Consider the following 13,479-nt stretch of genomic DNA (forward strand, 5'->3'; position numbering starts at 1 on the left):
AAATTTATGATAGGAAAAGCAGGATGAAGTTTCAAGTGAGGTTAGCACCTGAATGCAAGCCATGCATAGGTCCGTCACTTTGATAGAGGTGGGTATCGGATGGTCTTGAGGGACCAAGCAGCATACACAAAATAGGAAGTGAGTAAATTTAGGTTTACTTAAGCTTTTTTTTAAAAAAAAATCAGCTTCTTGGGGGAGATCACAGCTCTTCTAGACACTGAGACCCAGGAGAAATATCTCCCATGGGTCTCAGTAAAGAGCAGAACATTTTGACATAATGAACCATGACCTTAACAACACCCCTCAGTACAGAGTAACGGGTTTCATGAAGCTAAGTGGCACGGTTTAGTTGCCAGCATTATACAAGGGACCAACTTGTAATAAAAGGCAAGGGATGTGTCAGAAAAAAGCTGAATATTTAAAAGCACATTTCATCTCCTCACAGGTAGGGATAAAATGAATCTGTACAGCCAACGTGAACCATTTGAGAATATAACCAAGTGTATTCAATCACATAATGAAAACACTCCTCAGGAGCTTGGCTAAATTAAATCACCTTTTCAAAAACAGTGCAGCTTTGGCAAGCCTACATGCTAAATGATAAAGGCCAAAGGCAGTGGTAATGTATGATACATGTAATACATTCACATACATGTTTTACACATAACTTTTAGACAGCCTCAGGTGAGGAAGTCGTTTTCAAAGGGTCTACCAGCAGGCAGATGAAGGGACAAAACACTTTCTTTGGGCGTTAGCAGCCCGACCAACTGCGCACATTGGCCCAGGTGCTGCTAGTTCTCACCTTGGGCGGGACACACCCACACCCTCTTCTGGGAACATGTGGAGACAGAGCACCTCAATTTCCTACAAGGCAGTTCTGTATAAAAGACCCGAGTAACTTGAGAAATATACAAAACAGTTAAAAATACAGATATTGGGCAGGGTGTGGTGGCACATGCCTATAATCCTAGTACTTGGGAGGCTGTGACAGGAGGACCACAGATTCGCAGCCAGCTTCAACAACCCTGTGAGCCTCTGTTTCAAAGCAAAAAATAAAGCCAGGCTTTTCCAGCCTTTCCTTTACATCTGGGGAAGAGGACTGTGAACCGACTTTGGGGCTCCCGACAACTAGGCCAGGAGCAGCAGGCGGACACTGGCCTAGGCCCCGGCGCGGCTCCCAGGGGCTGGCCGAGTTGCTGCCCTGATGGGGTGGGACGGCCCCTCCCTCTCCGGGAACCCTCTTCCCCAAAACTTGAGACTTGGTTCTTCTCCCTGCCCCAACTGCCTAACTGCCTGTCTCTGGAGCACAGTGGCCCCAACTTCCTCTTTCAGGCACAAAAAATCTTCCTGATTGCCCCTTTGCTGGCTGCTCCAGTAAAAATCTTGACCTGAGAGGGGCTTTTATAACCCCTTGATGTCAAGGCATGCATCACAATGTCTACACCCCCTCTTAGGAGGCTCCCAGCATCAGGTAAGGAGGCGGGGCCACAGCGGCTCCAGCCAATGGGGATCCGAGAGGAACAAAGGCCAGAACTGAGAGGCGGGCCTTAAGCTATCTAAGGAACTGGTAGTGAGCCATTAACTGACATAACTGACATAGAGCAACTGTCTGCATGTATCTGTGAGCTGCAGCCAAATGCAGTGTCCAAAACTGGAATACAGATCCATATAAACATATAGTTTCAAATTATTTAATCCAGCAAATGATTTCACAGACTTTCTGTGTGCCTGATATTGTTTTATCTCTGAGAAATAAGTCATGTACAAAGCACACTGTGCTCATCCCACAATCTAGGAACAGGAGAGGAAAGAAGGTATTTAATTGTTTAGAACGGTGAAGTGCCAATGAATTATCTATTTATGGGATATACACAATGTTATTCTACTCAGCAATTAAGAAGAACAAAATCATGTAATTTGAAGGAAAACAATGGATGGACCTGGGGAGCAGCAGCTAAGTGAGATTAGCCAGTCACCAAGAGTAAAGGGGTCATGTGCTTTCTCTCATATGTGGAAGCTAGGGTATAATTGGTATGCAGGAGGCACCAGGCGAGGGCTGGCTGAAATGAGCAGATAGAGACTGGGATTGGTTAGCTGAAAGGACTCAAGAGTCATCCTATCTGAAGTCCTCAGTGTGGCTGGTGTGAAGAATTCAGACCTGTACTTAGATTCTGCCTCCTCTTCTGCTCTTGAGCTCTGGAGTAACTGTGTCAAGGCATGCCCCCTTTCTGGGAGTTAGTTTTGCCATCTGTAAACAAGGAGATTCGTCTAGAGCCAGGGTGGCAGCAGTTTCTGTCACTGTGGTTCTCACCCATTTCTGCATACCTTGCCATGATAGTAGAAATTAATAATGGCAACTTTGTTGCTGAACCTAGCCTGATCCTCAGAATCCTACCAAACCTCAAACTTTAGTTGACAAGGCACAATCACTGAGGTCCAGCACTAGAAGTGAAGCATATTTGAGGATTGTGACTAAGACCCCTTCCTTCCTTCCTTCCTTCCTTCCTTCCTTCCTTTCTTCATACTGGTAATTGAACCCAGGGGTGTTCTATCTATGAGCCATATCCTCAGCTCTTTTAGTTTCTATTTTGAAGCAGGGACTTGCTAAGTTGCTGAGGCTGGCTTTGAACCTGTGATCCTTCTGCCTCGGCCTCCCAAGTACTGTGATTACAGGTGTGCACCACCACATTTGGCTTTGGACACATTTTATTTCTAAAATTAAGTAACTCTAAGTATTTTAGACTCTTGAAAATAAAGATAATAAGTAAGTAGTGAGCAATTCCCCATAGCAGACAAACCCAGAACACTGTACAACTGCATTTTAGGAGAATTTCCCTGTTTGGAAAACTTTCTGAAGGATACAGACTGGCTCAAAAGTTTCCTGTTATAATTTTGTATCAGATCACAAAGCCAAGTGAAACTGGAGGGAGAATGGGGTTCATAATGAAAACGCTTCTCCCCTAGTTCTGAAAGCACTTGCATATATATATATAGTGTCCAATAAAGACAGAGCAAGTAGTTGCACGTGAATAAGGCACCCTGTTTATGAAGTGATTGATACACAAATAAAACTTCGCACCTGACATTTTCCTTATTGTCTGTTCAAAGTGGCCCTCAGGCAGCCTATATTTCTTTCTGGCTGGTATGAATCCTCAGCCTCAAGAGACCCTTTGGACCAGCTACTCAGTTTTCATGGAGGAAAGCAGGCTGTTTACCAGGCTATTACATTCCCAGAGAAAGTTCATAGATCAGGTTTAAGCCTTGTCTGTAAAGTTGGTGGCTTTTAGAAGCAATCAAAACCAGAGGGGAGGGAGACCTCTCTGCTGTAGCTTAGCACCATCTAAAATCTGCTTTATCGGGAGTTATCTGTGGTGGAGAGAAACATTTTGCATCTGAACTTTGAACCCACCAAGAAATTCTCTAGAATGATATACATGATTTCCTAGGATCTTTTTTTTTCTTTTTCTTTGTCTTTCTTTTTTTTTGTGTGTGTGTACTGGGATTCCTGAAAGCCCTTTTACCTCCAGACTACACTCACAGACCAATTTTTTTTTTTTTTTCCAAACAGGGTCTCTTAAGCCAGCGCGGCTGGCTTTGAACCTGCGCGATCCTCCTGTCTCTGCCTCCCAAGCGCGGGGATTACAAGCCACCACACCCAGCTCCTAGAATCTTAAATAATCTTTATTTCCCCTACAGTATAATGTGTATGAGTGAACACAAGTGATGGTGAAAGATTAAGAACTTGTTTTATAAGTCATTTTGTAAACCACTGGAAGGTTACTTTTATACTGACCTTCTTTCATGTTTCCTTGACCTCTTTTTTTGATACTGGGGATTGAACTCAGAGACATTCCATTTCTGAACCATACCCCCCAGACCTGTTTTATGTTTTGGTTTTAAACAGGGTCTCACTCTAAATTGCTGAGACTGGTCTTGAACCTACAATCCCGTCTCAACCACCTAAGTACTGGGATTATAGGAATATTCCCCCCTTCCTGGCTCTTACCAGGCTTTAGGCAACATGCCATGATGGTTAAGGACTCTAGACAAAGAAATTTCTACATGTAGAACTCTCCTTACCGTGGGGACTGAAGATGTAGCTCTGTATATGCCTGGTATACAATGGCCTTGCGTTTAGTCTCTAGCACTACATTAAAAACAAATAAGCCGGGTATGGTGGCGCACACTTGTAATTCCCATGCTTGGAAGGCGGAGACAGGAGGAATGTGAAGGTTCGAAGCCAGCCGCGCTGGCTTAAGATACCCTGTTTCCAAATAAAAAAGTATAAAAATAGGTCTGAAAATGTAGCCCAGAAGTAGAAGGGTTTCCAGGAACCCCAGTACCACCAAATAATAATAATAACAATAATAATAATAATAATAATAATAACAATAATAACAACAACAATAAATATTATAAATAAATAAATAAATGGAACTGCTGTTACTTTTTAGTGAACTTGGGCAAATGAACTGAAATCTCCAATGAGGAATGTAAGAAGGCCTGGGGATCAGGAGGGGTTAGGAGAGGCCATCTGTGTCACCTTCTGTGCCTGCATTATCACGACAACCTGTGTAAACAAGGATGGGAGAAAGTGAGCAGCAAATAGCACCAGAAGATGAGAATCAACCAGCCCACGAGGTAAAGATTTAAACTGATGATTGCAATGGGTTAAAAGACATTGGCTCCTCAAAAATCAAGTTTGACCAGGCACAAAACAGCGGAAGGGGAGCTGTAAGTAGGTATAAAATCTCACCTCCCAAGAACTTCAGTGGTCACCCTTTTGTGGAGCTCTCCCCATCCCTTGTGTAGGGAAAGCTGTTTTTCTGTCTTTGACTTAAGCTTTAATATTTCTTACTCTTCATTAATCTTGAACTTTATTCATTTAATCCACTGGACAAGAACCCAATAAGAGGAGACACCCATATCATATTGGTGCCCTAAATGGGACTACAAAGGAAGGGTACCAGTGAAGAAAGAATTTGGCTACACTTGCCTGTTTTCCTCTAGTGCAATGGGATAATCATGTCCTGTTATGTCAGTGTTGAGAGAGGTCTTTAACTTGGCAGAGCCTCCATGCTCAATAAATTGGATCTCAGTTCATTATTTCCAAAAAGCAAGAGAGACTTGGTGACTTTTCCCTATTACTTATAAATCAAATTATTTAAGTTTTTTACTCAATTTTAATTAGAGCAACATGAGAGCTTTTCTTTTTTTTTTTAATTGGTGCACTGTATTCATACATCATAGTGGGATACAAACTTTTGTAGACATACATGCACACATCGCCCAGTCAGCCCCCACCCAATCCCCACCCCATTCTCTCCCCATCCCTCCTTCCCATGCTTGGCTTAGTGGTTGACATCTAGTATTATAGCAATTTATCCAAAATTAAAAATGTTAATCTCACATAACAGTTTCATTTGTCTGATACCAAGCTTTTGATGACTTAAAGATAACATTTCAATATTTCTTTTTGCTTTCTTTCCTACCAGAGGATTTTTTTGTGTGTTTTTTTAGGTGAAACTATCATATATTTATATATTTATTTTTCAGAAAAAAAATCTATCCTAATATGGAATATGGATTCTAGATACCCAAAACAATCTTGAAAAAGAACAAAGCTAGCAGATATATATTTTCTGATTTCAAACCATATAAAGCTACAATAATTGAAACAGTGTAGTACTGTTATAAAGGCAGATATATAAACCATTGGAGTTAAATACAAGCCTAGAGCTAAATTCTTCCCTATATTGCCAAGTTATTTTTGACAAGGTTTCCATGAACATTTGGTGGTGGAAATAATAATCTTTTAATTAAATATTGTTGAAAAATAATAATTACATGGAAAAGAATAAAATTGGACCCTTACCTAATCCCACATACAAGTATTAACTCAAAATAGATAAAAGACCTAAATATATATCTTAAGACTATAAACTTTTAGAAGAAAATCTGGGTCATAAAACCTCGCAACATTGAAATTGGCAGTGATTTCTTGGATATGATTTCAATGGCACAGGCAACAGAAGAATATACAAACTCCCTAAAAAATAATAAAAAAATATTGTATATCCAAAGACAATGTAAACAGAGTTAAAAGTTACTAATAGAATTGGATAAAATATTTCCAAATGCTATATCTGAAGGTATATTAATATTCCAACTAGAAATCCTAAAAATTAACAACAATAAAGGCAAACAATACAATTTAGAGATAGGTAAAAGACTAACATAAATAATGAATCTCCACAGATAACCAATCTTAGTTGTCTGTTGGATGGAAACTCTTGTTTCTCTGGTTCTGGTGAGTGTTACCTATTTCTTCTTTGTAGTTAATCTCTTTGAGTATTTTCTCTAGCGCTGGTTTTGAAGACATAAATTCCTTCAGTTTCTGTTTGTCATGGAAGCTTCTTATTTCTCCATCTAATTTGATAGAAAGTTTTGCTGGGTAGGACATTTTTGGCTGGAAGTTGTTTTCTTTCAGAGTTTGGAATATGTTACTCCCAGCCCTTCTGGCTCTCATGACTTGGTTTGGGAAGTCTGGAGTGATTCTAATTGGTTTGCCTCTGAATGTCACTTGGCCCTTTGTTTTTGTTGCCTTTAAGATTCTCTGCTTGGCTTCCACATTGGTCATTTTGACAATAATATGGCGTGGGGATCCTCTTCTCCGATCCTGTCTAAAGGGAGTTCTATAAGTTTCCTGGACCTGTGTATCAACCTCTTGCTCTAAGTTTGGAAAATTTTCTGCTATTACTTCCTTGAAAAGATTGTTGACCCCTTTGGTTTCACTTTCTTTTCCCTCCTCTATTCCAATTATTCTTAGGTCAGCTCTCTTAAGATGGGCCCATATTTCTTCAATGTCAGATTCCTGCTGTTGTATATTTTTTTCTAGATTAGAAACTATGTGTTCATTTTTGGATTGCTCATCTTCTAAGAGCGAGATTCTGTTCTCCATGTGGTCTAATCGGTTGTTTGTGCTTTGAATTGAGGCCTTTACTTCATTAATTACATCCTTTATCTCTTTTTGGCTCTCTCTGAGTTCTTTTCGAAGCACCTCTATTATTTCTATAGTTATTTTCCTGATTTGATCTTCTAGAAATCTCTGATTTTCTGTTTTATCAGGTTCTGATGTTGTGGGGTTGTGGGGATTCATTGCCCCAGTGTTATTCCTCTTTCCCATGATTTCGGAGGTTTGTGCCTTCTCTGGGTTCTTCCCTTGGGTCACTAGGACTTCACTTAAGGTGCTCTGGATCTCGAGTCTGTAGTATCTCAGACCCCACTACTCCTTTACTGGGTTGTATCACAAGTCTCCGACCCAGGGAGTCGATAGAGGCTGCTTTAAACTATGGGGGGTGCCAGGTTGCACGTTCTCCTATGGTGTGATATCTCTGCCACCCCCACTCCCTCACTGGGTCAAGTCCCAGGGGGTACAGTACTGGGATTTCTCCTCTGTGGCCCGCAATTTGACTCACTGTTCTTGAGTACGCAGATGTAGCTCTACTGCACTCAGTGAATTAACTGCTGCTGCCGCTGGTGGCAATATGGTGCCGCTGCCACGCCCTCGGCCGTGAGGCTGGCGTATTTTTTCTTCTCTGGTTTTGAGTTCCACTTTGAGTTCCTGCAGCGTGTGCTGAGCTCAGCCACTGGGAGCTCTAAATGCTCGCTGTGCCGAAAGATCCCGCCTGGCTGTTCCGCAGCGGCTCACCTTGATTTGCTGTAGCCGTCCGGTGAGTTTGCCGCTACCGCCAGCAGTATGGCGCTGCTGCCACGTCCTCGGGCGCGTGTATCTCCTCTGTGACTCTGAGCTCTGTTCTCAGTCCGCTTTCTCTCTGGAGCCTGGTGGTCTTTTTGTTTTTCTGGTGATGGTATTTTCTGGCTATGAAAGGCGCTGGTTTTGTGGTAATGGAGATTGGTTGTTAGCGGGGCTCTTAAGCCCCGCTTTTCTCGGTCGCCATCTTCCCGGAAGTCCACAAGAGAGCTTTTCTATTGAGTTTCTTTCTTTACTTTTTTTTTTTTGGAGGTACGGGGGTTCCTGGAAACCCTTCTACTTTCAGGCTACACTCCCAGACCTAGTTTATATTTTTATTTGGAAACAGGGTCTCTTAAGACAGCACGGCTGGCTTCAAACCTGCGCAATCCTCCTGTCTTCTCCTCCCAAGCACGGGGATTACAAGTGTGCGCCACCACACCAGACATCTATTCTGAGTTTCTAAAGGTTCCCGCTTGTAGTAATAAGGGTAATTTAGGCTGGTACATAGTCCTGACCTTTCAGAACCTTCCTGGTTAGAGGTTATTCTTGACGTTTGTAGATGGGCTCATCACAGAAACACAAAATGTAGTCCTGTGGACACAGAGAAAACAGTAATGTTTCCAAAGGGTTGGGGTTAGCATTCTGACCCTTTACTTCAAGAGCTGGGAGAAGCCATAGAGCCTTGTTTTCACTATGTAAGGACTGGACGTCATCGTGAGCATCTAAATAAATAAAACTTTGCACATCGGTGTATTCGTGTTGTTATTGCTCTCTCACCCCCATTCCCATCGAGCATAAGGCTTTCCTTGGGAGGTTGGAAGCTAGACTACAACAGTAGCTTCTAACCTAGACTACTGTTGTACTGTTGTAGTCTAGCTTCCAACCTCATTACATCCTCTAGGATCATCTTTCTAAACTCAAACCTGGGGAACATCCGGGAAGATGGTGATGGAGAAAAGCGGGGCTTACAAGACCCGCTAAAAATCAATCTCTATTACCACAAAATCAGTGCCTTTCATAGCCAGAAAACACCATCAGCAGAGAAACAAAAAATGTAATTTCAAGGGACAGAGAAAAAGAGGGCTGGAAAAACGAGACACCAGAAACCAGACCGCAGTGCTTCAGCCGGAGCCACGGCGCAAAGCGGTGGGCGCCATTTTCCCTTGCAGCACCAGGCTCCAGAGAGGAACGGAACTCATAACAGAGCTCAGAGCCACAGAGGAGATACGCCGGCCTCATGCCCGAGGACGCGGCAGGAGCGCCTTACGGCCGGCGGCAGCGGCGAATTCACCGCACGGCACCAGACCAACGCACTCAACAGCCCACCATGCTCCAGAGAGGAGTGGCGGACAGCAAGCTAAGGTGAGCCGCTGCAGATCAGTGAGGAGGAATTCGGCAGATTTCTCGGCGCAGGGAGCATCTAAAGCTCCCAGAAGCTGGGCTCAGCACACCTTGCAGGGACTCAGAGCGGAGCTCAAAAACAGAAAAGAAATAAGCAAGCCTCACGGCCGAGGGTGTGACAGCGGCACCATATTGCTACCGGCGGTAGCAGCAGCAAATTCACCGAGTCCACAACAGCTCCGTCTGCGCACTCAACAACAGTGAGTCAAATTGTGGCCCCTAGAGGAGAAATCCCAGTACTGTACTCCCAGGGACTTGACCCAGTGGTGGAGTGGAGGTGGCAGAGATATCACACCATAGGAGAACGCCCAATCTGGCACCACCCCATGGTCTAAAGCAGCCTCAGTTGACTCCCAGAGTCTGAGACTCTGCGATACAACCCAGTAAAGGAATAGTGGTGACTGAGATACCACAGACTCGAGATCCAGAGCCCCTTAAGTGAAGTCGTAGTGACCCAGGGAAGAACCCAGAGAAGGCACAAACTTCTGAAATCATGGGAAAGAGAAATAACAATGGAGCAATAAATACCCACAACCCCACAACATTAGAACCTGATAAAACAGAAATTCAGAGATTTCTAGAAGATCAAATCAGGAAAATAACTGTAGAAATAATAGAGGTGTTTCGAAAAGAATTCAGAGAGAGCCAAAGAGAGATAAAGGATGCAATTAATGAAGTAAAGGCCTCAATTCAAAGTACAAACAACCGCCGGGCTTGGTGGCACACGCCTGTAATCCCCGCGCTTGGGAGGCAGAGACAGGAGGATCGCGCATGTTCGAAGCCAGCCGCGCGTGCTGGCTTAGGAGACCCTGTTTCCAAATAAAAATGTAGGTCTGGGAGTGTAGTCCGGAGATAGAAGGGCTTCCAGGAAACCCAGTACCACCAAAAAAAAAAAAAAAAAAAAAAAAAAACAAAGTACAAACAACCGATTAGACCACATGGAGAATAGAAAATGAATGCACAGTTTCTAATTTAGAAAAAAAAATATCTGACAGCAGGAATCTGACATTGAAGAAATATGGGCCCATTTCAAGAGAGCTAACCTAAGAATAATTGGAATAGAGGAGGGAAAAGAAGGTGAAACCAAAGGGATCAACAATCTTTTCAAGGAAGTAATAGCAGAAAATTTTCCAAACACAGAGCAAGAGGTCGATACACAGGTCCAGGAAACTTATAGAACTCCCTTTAAAGAGGATCAGAGAAGAGGATCCCCACGCCACATAATTGTCAAAATGACCAATGTGGAAGCCAAGCAGAGCATCTTAAAGGCAACAAAGGGCCAAGTGACATTCAGAGGCAAACCAATTAGAATCACTCCAGACTTCCCAAACCAAGTCATGAGAGCCAGAAGGGCTTGGAGTAACATATTCTAAACTCTGAAAGAAAACAACTTCCAGCCAAAAATTTCCTACCCAGCAAAACTTTCTATCAGATTAGATGGTCAAATAACAATCTTCCATGACAAACAGAAACTGAAGGAATTTATGTCTTCAAAACCAGCGCTAGAGAAAATACTCAAGGAGATTAACTACAAAGAAGAAATAGGTAACACACACCAGAACCAGAGAAACAAGATTTTCCATTCAACAGAAAACTAAGATTGGTTATCTGTGGAGATTCATTATTTATGTTAGTCTTTTACCTATCTCTAAATTGTATTGTTTGCTTTTATTGTTGTTAATTTTTAGGATTTCTAGTTGGAATATTAATATACCTTCAGATACAGCATTTGGAAATATTTTATCCCATTCTATCAGTAACTTTCAACTCTGTTTACATTGTCTTTGGATATACAAATTTTTTTTATTTTTTAGGGAGTTTATTTACCCTTTTGTTGCCTGTGCCATTGAAATCATATCCAAGAAATCACTGCCAATTTCAATGTTGTGAGGTTTTATGACCCAGATTTTCTTCTAGAAGTTTATAGTATTAAGATTTATATTTAGGTCTTTTATCTATTTTGAGTTAATATTTGTATATGGGATATGGTAAGGGTCCAATTTTATTCTTTTTCATTTAACTATTATTTTTCAACAATATTTAGTTAAAAGATTAGTACTTCCTCCAGGAAATGTTTGTGGAAACCTTGTCAAAAATAACTTGACAATATATGGAAGAATTTAGCTCTAGGCTTTTATTTAAATCCAATTGTTTATATATCTGCCTTTAGAACAGTACTACATTGTTTCAATTATTGTAGCTTTTTATGGTTTGAAATCAGAAAATATACATCTTCTAGCTTTGTTCTTCTTCGAGATTGTTTTGGGTATCTAGAGTCCATATTCCATATCAGGATAGATTTTTTCTGAAAAATAAATAAATAAATGTATGATAGGTTCACCTAAAAAAAAGAAAAAGAAAAAAATATTCTCTGGTAAGAAAGAAAGCAACAAGAAATATTGAAATGTTATCTTTAAGTCATCAAAAGCTTGGTATCAGACAAATGACACTGTTATGTGAGATTATCATCATTAATATTAGATAAATTGCAATAACTAGATGTCAACCACTAAGCCAAGCATGGGAAGGAGGGATGGGGAGGGAACGGGGTAGGGATCTGGTAGGGCTAACTTTGCGATGTGTGCATGTATGTCTACAAAAGTATTTTCTTTATACCATTATGATGTATGAATACATTGCACCAATAAAAATAAATTTAAATAAATAAGTAAATAAACTCAAACCTGACCATTTTATTCCCCCACTGAAAGCCCAAGAATTGATCTCTCCAGGTAAAGCTCCATTCCATGCATAACCATGAGCCTCTTTCCAAAAACCCGGAAAGTTGGAAAATTTTAAGGTACTTTCCTACAGAACAGAGATTAGTTTAGTATTAATTGAGAGTGCATATTAATTTAAATACATTGAAATATATTCTTGTTGTGTGCAGGCACCAATTTTTCAACTCACCTGCAAATGTGAGCATCTCAAATTTTTCTATAAAAATGTTTTCTACATATAAGCAATTGCTAATACAATATAGGGAGATGATAAATACATTTGGATGATTTTATAAATTAAAGATAATTGATATGAAGTTAATTAAGCACACTTTGTGTGTGTGTGTGGAACTGGGGTTCCTAGAAGCCCTTCTACCTCCAGGCTACACTCCCAGACCCATTTTATATTTTTTATTTGGAAACAGGGTCTCTTAAGCAAGCCAGGCTGGCTTCAAACCAGTGCGATCCTCCTGTCTCCACCTCATAAGCGCGGGGATTACAAGCGTGTTCCACCATACCTGGCGTAAGCACACTCATTTAAAAAAAAAAAAAAGCTTTCAAATTCAACAAATGGTCCCTAACACTCTTGGTGGTAGAACGATGAATCATGGGAAACCAAATCTGTTCTCCTTGATCTCAAAACTTTTTTGTTGCTGCAAGTCATGTGCATGAGTCATCCAAGCACAGAAAGAGAAGGGACATATGTTTTCTCTAATATGCCCAAACTAGGGACTATTAGAAACACCACAGGGACTCCAGATAATGATGGGGAAACCTAAATGCTGAAATGGAAGGGTAGGAGAAAAGGTGAGGTTGATTAATGGTGGAGCTACATCCAAATATGTATAAAAGTATGAATACAGCATGGCTAACCTGGACACTTACTGTTGGGAAAGAATAAGGGGATGTGAGGGAGGAGAGGGCACCAAACACATTCTGAATGTATTCCATTTTCAATATGAAACACATAAAAATAAAAAATAGAAACAAAAGAATCAAAATAATCTTGTAAATTTTCTTAGGAAGATGCACACCGGATATTATATGGAAAAATATCAAAAAACAATACAATGAAAACCATATTTTCTTGTCCTTTTTATCAGAACAAAAGTTTTATCAAAAACAATACCACAAAGTTCTTAGATTTAATTGTCAGATGTATTTCCTTAACTGCTGAACACTCTTCTTTAGACAACAAGCCTATTCATCTTTAATAATCCATTTCCCTGTCACAAACCCTCTGCAACCTGCTTCTAACCTTCTAATTCCTTTCTTTCCCAGTTGGGACGTTCTTATGATAAGCTCTTCATCATGCAAAAATGCTTTTCTTACTCTTACGGTATTTCCTTTCCTTCATACATATATATTTAGAACGTCTGTCCTTTATTTTGTCATATTCATTTCTAACCATGCGGCCAGTCTCTCTGTCTCCGGGAATGTTCATACTGGGCGTAAAAGTCAACAATCTTTCTCCTTGGCTCTATTGTATTTGAGCAACTAAGTTGTTTATCAACTAAATTGCTTCGAAGTCACACACAAAATTTTATCTTCTCTGTCTCTAGGCAGGATCTCAAGGGTAAACAAAGTTACCTTACCGGAGTT

This window comes from Muscardinus avellanarius (genome assembly GCF_963383645.1).
Source record: "Muscardinus avellanarius genome assembly, chromosome: 19".
Lineage (NCBI taxonomy): Eukaryota > Metazoa > Chordata > Mammalia > Rodentia > Gliridae > Muscardinus > Muscardinus avellanarius.